Below are 15451 nucleotides of genomic sequence, written 5' to 3' on the forward strand. Positions count from 1 at the left end.
AACAATAATCTACTTGATGCCTACAAATCACTGCTGGCTGGCACTCGTTAGGCGAGTTATGAGCTGTGGCTGCTGCTGCTCCCTCTGGAGCTGCCTCGTGTGCAGGGAGGAGAGGGGCTGCAGCTTTGGGAAGAGGAGGAGGAGGGAGGAGGGCTGCAGGAATGGTGGCTGTAGACAAGGTGAGCAGAAAGAGCTGAGTGAGGTAGGAGACATAACTGGCAAGGAGGATTCCTGTGTGCCAGGTCCTTTTCTTGAGCTGGAGATGGGAGCCAGTGGCTCTGCTGATGTTTTTGCTGCTGCATGTGTAACTCCAAAGCAGCTGGGTTTGGAGCCTTGAAACACAAAGGCAAAACTCCATGGGCAGGATGGAGAGGTTTGTTCTCTTCTGAAGATTCCTCAAGCTGCCCTGGTGGGTGCTCAGACCCAGAAGCTCATCTTCTATTTGCTTTCTTAGTCTCAGGCTAACTTACAACTCTGTGCCTTGCAATTTGTTCCTGTTGCCTCCTCTGAAGTCCTTGGCTGGGCTGTGCATGAGGTGCTCAAATCCCATTTCCTAGTAGGAAATACCTCTCTTACACTAATCCTTGTCCAAAAACTCCTAATTTTGATTCTTAGCTTTTTCCAGCTTATGGGACTCCTCTTGGATTAGTTTCCCTATGGCACAGTGCCCCCCACCTTGCACCGTTTGCTTGTTCCTTCCTCACGGGTTCTTTTTTCCTTCAAAGATACTTTTCTGACTCCATCCCCAGCTGCCTGGAAGTGACTTGTTGAGCAGCTCAGTCCCTGGTTTTCAGAGGCCACAAACTGTTTTCTCTTGTTTTCTGCCTTCCTCCTTTTTTTTTTTTTTTTTATTTCCTGTGGTTCTGGGGAGCAGTCTGGCAGACACAGCTTCCTCACAACCACTGGTTGATGTTACTCTGTGTGACTGCACATGTGAGCAGCACCAAAATCTGCTCGAAGGCAGAATTTTGTGTGGAAATTTCAAGGAGAGCTCAGAAGGGCACAGACAGTCTAGGGGAGGGAATTCAGCATTTTGATTGCAACAGAAGTTGATTTTTATCCCCCATCTCCATTTTAAACGTTGCTTCATCTTATTCTAATGTGGGATTTGGATGGTGCACCATCCATGGTGGTGTGGCCCAGCATGAGGGACCATGGTGGGGAGCTCTGTCACCCACCCAGCCCATTCTCAGGGGAGTTTTGGGTATCATTAACCTTTGAAATTTGTCACAGTGATGTAAAATCCTCAGGGTATGGCTGGTGGTGGGGTGGGGGAGCTCCAGGTGATCAGAGGGAATCAGGAAATCTGCAGCTTCATTAATGAGGGAAAGAGGATTCACCCATTTGTGGGAACTGGTCACACATCATGGAGTATCACGAGGTAAGCCAATTTCCTACCCCAATACCTTCTTTTCCACTTCTCTCCTTCGCAGTTTGAAAACCATAAATCACCTAATTGAAATATATTTAAGGAGAAGAATATTTTTCCCTGCATTGCCACTTAATGCTTTGTAGCAAGTGCAGTTGGGATCATTCATGTGCTAAAGCAAGAGAAAAATTCCTCTTTGATACTGTGTCTTCATTTTAGACAGTTTCCTCTTTTACTCAGTTCTTAGATGATAATTCTGAGTCCTTAGATGCTGCTCATTCTGTCACAAAAAGAAAATGCAAAACAGGATATTTTAATATTAGTAATAATGAATGTTTACATGATTAGCTCAATTACTTTGTTCAGTTTGACATTTTGTCATTGTGGACCTGTCTTCCTCTCTCTTTTAAAGTGCATTAGTAGTGATGGGAAGAGCAGGGGTGGGGCTGTGATCTGGGTCTTGCTGAGCATCTCCCTGGAAGGAACAGGGATTCTTACCCTTTACAGCACCTGCCACCTCAGGCTGACTTGCCAACACATCTCCTTGCCCTGGAGTGTTAGGGACACTTATTTGAACCTCATTAAAATACAAGTCTTTGAGAAGTTTTATCCTAAAATTACATATTTTGCTTGTAAAATAAAAAAGATGAGTCTTCCCTATGGCCCTTTAAAGTCTGTACAAGACTGGGTCATTCACTGGTCTAGAAATTCTCCTTTGTGAATCACCTCTGTGTTGTAAAGATGAGTTGTTCATCCAACCAGTAATTGCTGTTGTCTGACACATCTATTTTACAGATTTTGGGTGTACATAGTTAGGAAAAATACTGCTCTGCAAAGATGGTTTCTGGCCAAAAAGAAAAAGAGAGTTGTGGAGGTTCTGGTGATATTGGAAAAAAAAACACCTCAGTGGGTTTTGTTCTTGGTGTTTTTGCTCAAAAGAAGCAGCAAGGATACCTGTGTTAACTGCAGGGTGCCACTGAATGATGAAGACGCTGAAGGAATGGCTCATTTTCCTGTTATGTCACTGCTTTGGCTTTCTCATTCTTGTCCCTCTGTTTCTTCAGAAAGGCCCTGCAGCCTGCAGATAACAGAAATTAAATTAGTATTGATAAAACATTAGACACTCCTATTAATATTGACAGTCTGTCGATACTGTTGTGCTACTTTTGTAATACGGGATGTTAACGGGTAATACTTTAAATAAAAACACACTAATCTTATAATCACTGAACATGCAGCGGGGTCTGGGCTCGGCTCACTCCTCCCCTGAGCTCCCCCAGCCCTGCCTGCCGGCCCTGCCTGCCTCCAGCTCCCCATGGAGCCCCTGAGGGTTGGGAATGTTCTTTCCTTTGGGCTGGACCCCACATCTGGGGAGATGCAGATGTGGTGGTTGTAAGGCAGGGATGTCAGTTGTAAAGCAGGGATAGGGATGGAGGTGGAAGCCACCACCCCATGGCTGTGAGGGTGCTGGGGTTGGTTTGGGGGCCTGTGTGTGCACTGCACTGCGCTCTGTGTGTGGGTGCAGCCCGACTGTGGGGTCAGTCCCAGAATAATGGAGTTTTAATCCTGTGGTTGCTCATGGTGTTTGATGGGGCACTGCCCTCCCTGCTTGCGTGTGTCCACCAAGTTTGGGGCAGGCGGCAGCACAGGAATGACTTCAGGTTCTGATGCAAGGCAGCAAACCACAATTCCCTGTTGGACCGTGCTGGCTGAGCGTGCAGGGGGTGAGAGTACGTGAGGTCAAAGCAGTGCCCTTAATCTGTGGTTCTTGTCCTAATACTTAGCACATGTTAGCAGCTCCACATTTCTTGTGAACTTTTTTTTTTTTTCCTTTTAAGTCTATCATGAAAATCACCATGTTCATCAGAGCTAAAGTTATTTGTTTAATGGCCTAAAAAATACGCATTAAACAATAATGATTACTTTGGTAAACACAGATGTCCTTGTATTACGCGGTGGGTTTTGTACGCGAATTCGTCCATGTCTGCAAAACCGAATTTGCCATCTACCTTGAAAAATGGGGGCCACAATCCACGTTAATTGCTGCTCCCTGAGCCCCCCGCTCCACCTGCTGTGCTGCTGCAATCTCCTGGTGCAGTGCTGAAATCCCTGGAGCACGAGGACGGGCAGGTTGGCACTTGCAGATGTGTGCCCATCGTGGGAGGCAGCAGGCAGCAGTCCTAACTTCTGCCTCTTTGTTTTCCAACTCCGAGGATATTTTTAAAAGGGGGAGGGAGAACCCTTTATCCTGCTGAAAACCATCTAGTGATGATCAGTTATTCACCACATTATTAATGCTTATTTGGACGTTGCTTGGACTGCTGGGTTTAGCAGCTTCCCCGTTATGTATTGAATAAAATGAAATGCATGTCACAACAGCGGTGCTGTGATGCTGACAACCGTCCTTGGCTGTGCATCTCATTAGAGAGAGATACATTTTTCTTTGTTGTGTATCTGTGAATGACAGAAGTTGACAAACATCTTTTAAGAAGTTGCTGTTGGGAGAAAGTTACATTTATGGCAAAAAACCCAAGAAGAAACTGCTTGTTATGAAGGTAAATAATTATTTCCCCACACTTGTGTTTCATAAATCACCCTCCTCTGTCATAGTCAGTACTTTTTATTTTGTTATTGCATGTATGTTGAAGGAGATCCTCCCCTGGATCACTTGCTGTTGGAAAGAAATCTTGGAGGGTTCAAAGCTCAGTTTGTATTGAAACTTGGACTTAAACCAGGATGAAAATCTTTGTATTTCACAGTTTTAAAGACTGAATTGGTTCTCTTATTGTAACAGTGTACATTTATTCCCAGGGGACAGTTGAATTTTTCCGTAATGTGTTTTGGGGGCAAAGAATATTAACTTGACAGAGGAAAGATACCCAGGAGAACTACCAGGTAGGGGCCTGGTTGCTGTCAGCTGAGCAGTGAAGCTGTGCTTTAAAGCACCCTTTTCCAGATGCATGACATATTTTCATGATTCATCTCAGCCTGCATTTGTGCAGGTTGTTGGCACTGTCCCCCTTCAGTGCCTGCCTGACTTTGTGGCAGGAGCAAAGACTGCCTGCAGTGATGGTGTGCATGGGCTTAGGGATCTCTGGACCATCACTGGGAGAGATGAGGAGCAACAAGAAGTCAGGATGATTTTTTTTTTAAAGAATGCTTTCCAAAATGAGGAATGGAAATGTTCACCATCCTGGTTAAAATGGCTCCTATTCATAATGAATCAGAAAAGAAGATGTTGCATATTCAGGTGTGTTTGCATGACTCCCTGGATTTCACAGGCGTTGTGTGAGAGCCAAGGCAGTGCCGTGTTGACCCACAGAAATCTGGGAACAGGTGAGAAACCAGTGGGAAGAGGCAAGTGTGGGCTTGCAGAAGGGAGAAGAGGCAGGGAGGAAGCAGCCTGGAATCCCTTTTTCCTGCTGTCCCTCCACTTCCACTGTGTGATGGAGCAGAGGCCGTACAGCCCTCTCCCAAAAACATCTGTGCTGCTGCAAGGAAGCTGTGCTGCTTCTGGGGTCAGCCGGTGATGCATTGTCTGGTTGGATTTTTTTCTTTTCTTTTTTTCATCTAGACCCATTCACCTTTCAGCATCCTGAAGCTGAGAACACATTCTCTGCAAGAAATTGTCATTTAGGGAAAAGTCTCTATTTGAGGAGTTCTCAGCTTACACTCACCCTTGTGTCTGAAATTGTTTTACTTCTGTTCCAAGTAACACCTAAAATTGCCACTTAACCTTGCAGGCACTTTGTTAAGTCTGTATTTTTGATTGCAGCAGCTGGGGTGGAGTTTCCTTTGGGAATTAAGGAGTAGGAAGTGTTGTTTGTAGTTTTTTGTTGGGGTTTTTGCTGACTGGTGCTAATGTGTAGGTGTGGATGTGCTGCTGTTTTTGTAATACTTTTATTGTTTATGGAATTGTTAGTTAATTGATGGTAACAATGCCTGGAGCCTGGGAGAGGTATTCTTTTATGTTTGCTCAGATCAGAACAAGTAAATAATTTTGTAACTTAAAAAGAGATTCGAGATTATTCTCCTCAGTTTATTTACCTTGCAAGTTTGCATCAAGTATTTCCACAGCTTGTTATCAAATTTCCCCAAATTAATTAGTATTATTTCTGACAAAATAACTGATGAGAAGATGCCTTTTTATTTTTTAGGATTCAGTAGGATGTAGGTGGAGCCCCCCAAGATGGGCCCAGGAGCTCAGGAGCAGGTGCTGCACCTGAACTTGCTCTAACCTAGTTGGTGTGGACGTGGTGAGGTCTCAAATTGATTTGAAATAACTTCCATGTGAAAACTGGAAGGCGGTAGGGATTCTGATGGAAAATGCATTTTGGAACTCTGATAATTGCTTCACGGTTTACTCAGACTAAAACCTACTTGGTGACTTTGTCTTCCACATTTATCCAATGAAACAAAATTCAAACCAGCCCACAAGCCAGAGAATGTTTTTTATTTATGTGCAGTGTAGTTCCATCTGGTCCACGTTAAGGACCCCAAAAATATATGTGATTAGCTTTATAGTTCACTGCTAAAGGTAGCAAAGCTGGCTTTAAACATCTTTCCCATTTTGAGCTTGCATCTCAAAACATTTGCTGGCATTTCCTGACTATGATTACCAACCAAAGACTTTCCTGGTTGTCTTTTCACTTTTTAAACTATGTTGCATAGTTTCCCTGCTTAAAATATCACTGCAGCCTCTGCTGTTGCCTTTATAACTCTTATGCTAAGTATCCATCTCTGTCAAGACTGGTCAGTCTCAAGCCCCAAAGCTCAGTGTTAGGAAATGTCAGATAATATGTACTAATAAAGTAGTAAAATTTATGACTATCACCAGCTCTGGGCTTGTGCTCAATAAAACTAAATGCCAGGTATTAGAAATAATACAAAAGGTGAGCTGTTCTGCTTCACAACAATTAAGCAGAGGATTTCATGTAATTGCCAAAAGCCACCTCAGAAATGCCCATGGAGTGCACAAAGAGGGCTAAGCATCATCAGCTCACCCCACTTTAAATTTTAGGTGTTGGTTAATCAAAGCCCTACTAATTTCCACTAAGTGGCTGAGACCTTGAGGAGAGAGAAGAAAAAATATCTTTTATCTACTGCACTTAAGCCAAGCTGTCTTCTTTTGCATCGCTGCTGTAACAAATCCATGTTTGTATCTGGAGTTATTCTACACTGGAAAGCATCACAGTTTTCAAGTGGTTTGGTGCAGCCCCACCAATACCATGACCCCCAAAAAGATTAAGAACGCAAAATTTGTGCATTTCCCATGTTTTTCCTGCCTGTGCCATATTTGCTTTTGCAACACTTGGAGCTGAAGTGGAGAACTGCTGCTGGTTTTGCTGCAGCGTGTCCCAAACACCACCATGGCACGAGGTTCTGTGGCTGCCCATTTCTGAAACACAATTTGAACAACAGCTTTAGCAGCTGCAGGGCTCAGAGCTCATTCAGCAAACCCATGCTGTCAGCTGGCCCCAAGGGCCCAGAAAACCACCCAGTTTTTCGCAGATACACAGCAGACCAGCAACTTTAGCCAGGTTTGCTTCGCCTTGATGCTGCTGATGGAGACAAGACCTAAGCGTGAGGTGTGGGCATCACTCTCCATCCCCCTAATTAGCAGACAATACTCCAGTTCCTACCACACAGCATCCAGCTTGTGTAGCAGCCTGCAGAATATGTTCCATGTGCGGTTATCCCTCTGCATGGTGGTAATTCAGGGAATTTTCCCTAAAAGTTCAGTATTTAGACCTTGAGGAGACAGGCTCTTAACCTCAAGAATGTCCAGAAGTGCCTAGCAAGAAGTGCCAAGGATTTTCAGGAGTTGAGCTGGAGGTGTTGTTTGAAGTTAACCATATTTTATTTTCTCAAACCCTTTCTTGGGACTTAATTTATATAGCACTGTGATGGGCATGTATAAACATTGTGATCAGGTTACAGTATGAGTGAAATAGGTAGACTCATTTTCTTTTTCTTTTCTCACTATAAAAATGTAAGAAATTCAATTGCTTACCCCATAAAATGCACATTTCTGCTACAGATTAGTCATATTTTAATGAGGCTGTTACTTATACAGTAGTACATTAGCAAAGTGTCCTTTGATTTTTATGTAGCCAGTGTTTATGCACTGCTTCAGAGAGGCCTGACTGTTATTCCTGCCTAACTCCTAAGATGGGATATTTGGCTTGAAAAGCTGTCAATATGAGACTGGGACATTTCTGGGTTGCACACAGGTGCCAGTAATTTGGGGAATGAGTCCAGGCTCCCCAAAATCTGTGTGTGAGCTGCTCCACAGCAGCAAGGTGGAGGCTGCCCGCAAGCTGCTGGGTGCAGGGGCCAAATCCTGCACAGCCCCGGGGAATAAAGAGATTTTCCAAGTTTGCGGCTCCCTTTTATTGCGCCTTCTCGGGGAGAGCCGGCGGGGAAGCGGAGCAGAAACCGCGGCGGGATGAAGACATCCTCTGTCCATCTCTGCCTCTCAAGCTGAACTGAAGCCTCCCTGCGCCGCTTAAAATTGCGATTTTGGATAAAAGGCTGTGTAATAACTTGAGAAATGTGTGAGAAGATCTCGTGTTAATACTGTATAAACCTTCTTTAACTTCAGGAAGCTTAAAATCAAATTTGGCAGAGCTTACAAGGGCAGTGAATATGGAGCCACTTGACTCCGGCAACCGAGAGAATTGGCTGACAAACCTGCAGTATTTTGAATTTTTTTTTATAATGCTCTCTGCATTTTTGAAAGTATTTACTTGTGTGTAGAAATACGTATTCGACTTTACCTATATGTTAAAATTTAAGTTTTATGTCTGTGCAAAGATTTTTCCCATTTCTTTGGGGAAATGGAATGAGGAGAGTATTACAGTGCAATTTAGGTTCCCTGGGTTTCAGGTTTTTTAAAAAAAAAAAGAGGTAATAAGGGAGGTTAATTGTGGAACTAGGAGGCTCCACTGACTCATCTTCTGAATAAAGAAATTCAGATGTGTTGTGACCTCAAGAAAGTGAATTTTTAGAGCAGTTGAAGTTAGAAATCTGGGATAAATTCGGGTATTTGAAAGTCATGGTAACAACCATTTGTAAGAGCGTATCATGCTCTATAGTAAGATTGCATAAGGGCACAGGAGGAAGCATCTGATTTTTTACATTTTTTTTTCCCTTTTGGCATTCTGTTTGTGACAATTACATGACTCTCTATTAACTGTGTGTGGAAGAAAGCAGTGTTATGAAATGAGGAGAGATTTCCTTCATCTGTTACTCTCTAGGTAATTTTTGTGCTTTTTCCAGTATTTAAGTACCTCTTAACTGCTTGCTGTCCATCTGTATACCATTCATAGTACTGTAAACTAGTATATGTAGCATGACCTTGTAACTTGCTTTGTTTGTGCATCTGCCAGTACAATATGTTGTCTTTCCTTAAAATGCAAATATGCTCCACGCAGCACAGAGCTCCTTAGTCAATAAATAAATGGAGGTAAAAAACTGTACCTAATACCCATTTAATTTAAATTCATTTTATAAACATAAAGACGCCTTTTAAGAGAAGCTTTAATTCAGACTAGCACCTTGATTTGTGGTTGCCATGGAGAATCAAATCTGTCATTTGACAAGAAAAGTCACCCATTTATGACAGCACTTTATCTTGTCTCTCCAGGGGAAGAAAATGTCAAAAGTGAGAGCAGAAAAAAATAAAGCCTTGAAACACCAGAATTTCTTGATTTCATTTTTATTATTCAGCTATCATATCCTTTCTGATAATAGCAACTTGGTGAAAATAAATAATGTTCCTACAGTAAAATCAAATATTTCCTATTGGAATGGACAGGGCTCTTTGTGATTGTCAGTGCTGTGAAGTCTGGCAAGAAATAGTGTTATTAGATAAACCCACAGTGCCCAAATCCCATTTTCTTTTCATTACAGTGTCAAAATAATTATACCTGTGTAATTTGGGTAAGAAATTGTAGAATAAGTAAAATGGTCCATTGGAAAAGATTGCTTTAAGCTTGTGTTCACTACAGGGTGGGGTTTTTTGCATGCTGAAGGAAAAAAAAAAAAGACAAAAAAATTTGTATAATTTCATTTGAATAAAAATGTCTGGTTACTCTTTCATGTTCTGTGCAACCAGAGGAGACGGCAAGTGCTGTGTTCTGTTGGGGTTTTTACATCCATGCAGCTTTTGTAAAAGAGAGTTAAAAGAGCCAGGAGTTTTAACACTTTTTGATTCTCAGGTGAAAAATCTCTGTAGAGTTTCAAAGACAGTAGATAAAATTGATGATTATCTGAAAATTTTTTTTGAAGTGTTTTTATTTTGTAGGATTAAGAGATGGGAAGAATTGGGTACTTTCAGGAACATAATTAGCTCTCGCAAGTGTTTACGCGTGTACATTTAATCCATATAGACACTCAGTTGCCCCCAGGGGAGAAACACTTACTGTAGCATTGCATTACTTTTTACATAAATCTAAAAAGTGCCGTTGAAATAACGAGACTAAAATAATCCACTCTGCGCCTCTTTCTTGAGACGGCGTTTGTGCCTTTCACAGTGTTACGGGGTTTGATGTGGTTCAGGAGTAATCTTGTATCAATGAGATAGCATTATAATAGAAAGTCCTTTAGTGGTTTAGTGTAAATATTGGGCTGGTAGGGGAGCTGCTTGCTGGAGCCGCTGTGCCTGCAAGAGATTACAAAAAGGGAGAGAAAGGAAAGGGTCGGAGGCTCTTTTTTTTTATCCTTGAAATTGGCTGGCGGTGCTGGATCCATAGCCAAAGCTAGTTGGGATCTGCTGTGAGAAAACAGGCAGCACAATAGTTCCCTATTCCTGCCTTCATGCGGAGTCTGAAGCCAAATCCTGCTCTTAAATACTTATGTGTAACTCAGCGTGCCTTCACCAGGCACTGCCATGCCTGCCCGCTGGAAGTAAGTGATGTGTTGTATCCCGGGGGTCTTTAAAAAATGTACGTGGTTGCAAATGTCACCTTGGTGGGGAAATAGCTGCAATTCGGGTTTTTAATTTTTTTTTTTTTTTTAATGTTGGTTTTTAACACGTATTAGCATCATGTCATAGGAAGTGTGTTAGCATGGGCTACCAGAATGTGATAACTTAGGGGTTTTTTTATGAGACCATCTGGAATAAAAGAGGGTGAATTAAAGATGCTCTCTGGGGTTATGGAATCTTAAAGATATTAAAAGGTCTGATTTCCATAATGTCTGCCTCTCCTTTTGCCCAACTGTTGATATAATCTGCTTTAAAATCGATTTGCTGTCATCGTGTAATCAAAGCCTTAATTGCATCATCATTGACTTCAGCATTTTTTGCTGATAAATTTGTGCGACTGATGGTGAAAATGTTGTGAAAAGAGAAACAACAAGTGTTTGAAATAATTTTGCTGGATGTGCTGTCTCTTGCATATGGACACTAAATTTCACAGGTAGTCAAAGAGTCCTTGAATTTCAGTGAGAGATGGGAAAATGTTTTCCTGTGTTCAAAACCTTGAGGTTTGATACCACAAACTGTTTAACTTGTTGAAGTCAAGGTAGGAATAACAGATCAGTATGGCCTTATCAAAACTGTCTTTTAAAATATGAAGTCCGTTTCAAATTGTAACTTTAGACAAGTTGTTTTTAAAAAATAGTAATTTTAAAAAGGGATGGTGGGGGTAAAGCTGTGTATTCGCTGCGAGGTTGTTCCTCAAAGCACTGAATTAATCCCCCATAAGATCCGTCTGGGCAAAGATCAAATTGTGTTTAAATAGTTTTATAAAACAAAAAATTGTGAGTAATGTGTCTCTCTGCCTTCCGACGGATGCCATCTGAAATGGCTGATATCCTGTCCTGGAAATCACAGATGGAAACTTCATCTCAGCACAGTGCTACGGCAAGAATGAAATGAAAGTAGCAGAGTCTCATTTACATTTCAGAAATAGTTCTCGGTAGTTTCCTGTTCAATCCACCAGATTTTTCTTGTGTACCTGATGCTGGTTGTTCCCCACACGGAAAGGGCAGTGCTTTAGCTGTGACCCTTGGGGAATTGTGAGTGTGTAGGTGATGCTCTTGCCTTAGCAAGGGATGCAGTTTGCTGCAGCCAGCCCCGGTGCAGCGATCACTGAAGCAGCAGCAGCAGCAGCAGCAGCAGCAGCAGTGTTTGATGCTGCTCCCACAAAGGTTAACTCCTTCCTTTTGGCTTTCGCTCTTCTCTTTAGTCACAGCAACTGCAGGGCAAGCTTTTCTCAACTGTTTTTTTTTTGCTGATTTATTTAAATTTCATTTTTGTTTTATTAACCTGTGTTCGGAAATGCTCTGGACTCTGAGAGTCTGTGATATAAAATGGCAACAGTCTCCTGTTGTTTCTGTGAGGGGTAAGTCAAAGTAAACACGTACTTTGAGAAGAGAACATACACCAGGTGCTAATAAGACTGTATTGACTGTGAATGGCTTTTATGGGAGTCTTTGAAAGAGAAGAAAGTGCAAATTACTGGGGAGGATGGAGAATGCCATAGATCAGGGGAAAAATGTGATACTTGGCAGTTTCTGTGTATTAGTGCAGCCCCTTCCCCAGCATATAATACCATGTAAGTATTGAACAAAACTGAGATTTGCCACTTCTGAACAACACCTGTGACTTTTTCCAGCATATACAGGGCCAGAAATTAAGCTGCAGGGAGTGTGGCAGGTTCTTCTGAGAGCACCCACCGACCTCACCAAGTCTCTTTAGCTGCCCAAACGGGTGCATAATGGACAGGAATGACAGCACAGCTCATTGCCATATAAAGAATTGTTCTTTTTTAACGTATGGGTGCATGTGTATGTGTGTGTGTGTATTTTTAACAGAGCTGCAGTGTCTCTGTGCAGGAGCTGTCACTGGTGAGGGGAAGCCAGGGCAGCCACGCAGCATTTTGCTGAACATGAGGGTCCTGCCCAGGTGCCTTGGGGGAGGACGAGTCCCACAGTGCCTCATCATCCTCCTCGTGTGGTGCCACGCAGGGTTCCATGGCCTCAGGGTGTCAGGGTACCCTGAGAAGCAGTGGGAGCTCCTGGTTTCTCACACTGCTCCGGAGTCACTGGAGCTGCCAAGGCAATTCAAGTTGTTGGAGGGTATTGGAGAGCTCCTTGTGGGGACCTCACACCTGTGGCTGTTGGAGTGATGCTCAGAAGGAGGGGTTGGTGCCTCCATCCTGCCCTGACACCAGCAGCTCCCAGTGCCACCCAGCAGTGTCTGGGTATGCTGGTGATGTGCCTCTGCTTGGCCACTCTGCTCTCTGGTTGTATCTGCTTCTTGCTTCTCTGTCAGTCCTCACTCCTTAAAGACAGAGTAAAAAGTTCCAAACAAATGATATACATTAAAAACAGGTGTGTGTGAAAACAACCTTCAAGATGGCATAGTCTGGCACCTGAGATTTGGGAAACAACAGAGCTAAAGTGGCACAGGCCTTAAGCCTCTGGGCTGTTAGACCTGTGAAACTCTGACCTGTTCATGTAGTTTTGGAGCTCATTATGGTGGTTGTTTTTTTTTTCTTCCCAAAGAGCTTGCTTTGGTCTTTGGCATGTCATGCAAGCCCAGTTATTCCAAATCTGCCACATGGCTCCCTTTTCCTCATTTCTGCATGCCCACCAAGGGCCACCTGGGGCCAATTTACAGAAGTGATCTGGGCAGGGCAGCCACAAACGAGGCCATTTGGGGTTGTCTGCAGCAAATGGGGCTGTTAGCATCCATAAAGACTGTGAGTCAGGGTGGGCTCAGGTTGGTACCTGGAGTTTGGGTAACTCAAACCAGCAGCCACCAAGAGCCTCCCTTTTGCTTTGTTTTGGTTTCCCAGCCTTGAGGTGGTCATGATGCCATCAAACATCTTTGCAAGTGAAGGTGAGAAGCTTTTTCTTAACATTCTGGTACATTAATGAGAAAACCAGAGACATGGTCAGGAGGAGTTTGGTAATTCTGTATTCATTTTGGATTGCATAGCGTGTGCTGAATAAGTAGTGTGTGCCACTGTGAGGAGAGGTTTTATAAGGAGAAAAGCAATGTTCAATAGCTGTGCATTAGATGGGAGTCCCACAGGAAAAAAAAATAAGATTGTGTAAGTGAAGAGTTGATTGTAATACTCATTTCAAAGGTGTAAATCGGGATTGCACGTTGATGTTGCCAACTTTGTTGCTTAGTTTTTGCAACCTTAACGTTATTTTAATATAGCTTTGGAGGCAATTCTATAAAGGATGTACAGCAATATGTTAACATGCTGTGCCATCCTACATTTAGGGCTTGTAATAAGCCTTTTCTATTTTTTTTTTGGTATTGTCTTTGCCAAAAAAAATAGTGACTGTTGAGCAGTGAAGTATGTGTTCACATTGCTGCATTTTTATTTGATTCTGGGTCCTGCATCTTGTCCCAAGGTCTCGAGGCTGGTACTCTGTTCTCTTTGCGTTTGGGAGAAGCAGTCAGGGCAGTCCATGTGCTGCACTGAGACCCCTGCCTAGGGCAGGATAACTGGTGGTGGTGGGAAGGGCTGGAGGCAGAAGAGCGTGCACAAAAGAAGTTATAGCCACTTAAATCAGACTCTTGCAGCTGAAATAGCTAAAATATTTATATTTGCTGGGGGTGGGGAAGACATACCAGGATTAGTTATTTTTGCCTAGATGTTATAGGTCTGTTTTTTGAGGGGGAGCCTTGTGAAACTTAATTTTTTGTTGCCTAAGGGAAACAGCAATTTGCATGCTATGAGAGAAGTTTCCGATGATGGGGAATTTTCAGTAATTGGAATGATTATATGCATGGACTAGGAGATTTTTTTTCCCCCCCCCCGTTGTTCTTTCCCCCACTTATAACCATAGCTACACCAGTCTCATCCAGACTGAAATGAAGATGGGAAGAAGTGTAGAATTCATTCCTCCTATTTCGCTGTCCAAATACAGTGGTTCAAGTGGACCCACAGATGACAAAATTGATCGTATTAGCAGTTTGTGTGCGTGGCTTTCAGGATGATGGGAGATTGGTGTTCTTATTACTGACATTCTCACCGGTGCTCTGCACATCTCAGAACAACGTGTTTCAACTCTCTCTGCCTAAATTTCACCATATATAAAATTAGATAACCTTTACTGACTTTACAGGTTTTGCAACTATTATGTATGCATTCAGGTATTCCCAGAGTTCCAGCACATGGCTCTGCTCTCCTCCTTTCCCCTGTTCCTGCTCTGCCAGCTGGAAGTGAGGTGTTCCTTAGACTTGGGCAATCCTAAAATTGGTTTTCTTACTGAATTGATTGGTGATCCTGATTGAACCAGGAGGAACCCTCACTGTCAGTGCGTGGGGAGTTGTTTCCAAGGGAGTTCCAGAGGAATGTTTGTTTTGGGAGCAGCTCACTGACCCCTTGGCATGGGGCAGTTTCCCAAGGCAGGAGCTGCCCATGCTCCTGCTCTCCCAACCCCAGGGCCTCCTCTGGGTTTCTTATGCTCCTCTGCTCGTGAGGCTGAATTTAATTACGGGGGATAAGGTCCTCCAGAGCAGACCTTTAAAAGTCCTATATAAAGATGCTGCTCTTAAGTAATTCAATATTTCAACTGCTCTGTGCCGGATTGATTGATTGATTAATGGAGGAGTTCATTTAATTAATCTGGGGCTTCACTAAGTCACATGTGTTACAGTAAATACTGCGATGGTGGCGATAAAGGAGGCGGTTGGTTGGGAGCTGCAGCTCCTGGTTTGCCTCTCGTCCCTGCGGATTCACGGCGGAGCCACAGGTGCAGAGTCACCCGGGGCTGCTATCTATAGGCTGCTAAATGTGTTTTGGGTGGCAGGCAGACGTGGTGCTTTGTCACTTCCTACAAGCGTGCATGTGGAGCGAGACGGTTTTTCCCCTCCTTAGCCCCAGTGCACGCCCAAGTGGTTTGCCTCCAGTTTTGGGTTCTGTGATGTTGATATGTCATCGTGCATTGACAGGGATCAGATCCTCTGTTTCTGAGCAGGGTTCCTCTGCTGATGTTTGGTTAGCACTTTACTGGCCAAGTTTGGTCCCTGGAGGGCTCAGGTACCCCTGTCCTGGGGGTGATGTGCTGTACATGTGCAGCACCCAGGGGAAGTGTGGGTCAGGCTACAGA

At 43.4% G+C, this 15451-nt stretch overlaps 1 protein-coding gene across 10 annotated transcripts in view; it reads left to right on the forward strand.

The window, feature by feature from the left end:
- FOXP1 (forkhead box P1) overlaps nucleotides 1–15451 on the forward strand; it is a 371464-nt gene that overhangs the window by 58507 nt on the left and 297506 nt on the right. For 4 of the 10 annotated variants that reach the window (XM_064723618.1, XM_064723626.1, XM_064723627.1 and 1 more), the window contains exon 1: nucleotides 13099–13220. The exons of 4 other annotated variants lie outside the window; for them this stretch is intronic. The gene's annotated coding sequence lies outside the window, so the exon portion shown is untranslated. Of the gene's footprint in view, nucleotides 1–10258; nucleotides 10280–13098; nucleotides 13221–15451 lie in introns of those variants that run through there. 2 more of the 10 variants (XM_064723624.1, XM_064723623.1) reach the window with 2 other exon arrangements.

Source organism: Zonotrichia leucophrys, chromosome 12 (assembly GCF_028769735.1).
Source record: "Zonotrichia leucophrys gambelii isolate GWCS_2022_RI chromosome 12, RI_Zleu_2.0, whole genome shotgun sequence".
Classification (NCBI taxonomy): domain Eukaryota; kingdom Metazoa; phylum Chordata; class Aves; order Passeriformes; family Passerellidae; genus Zonotrichia; species Zonotrichia leucophrys.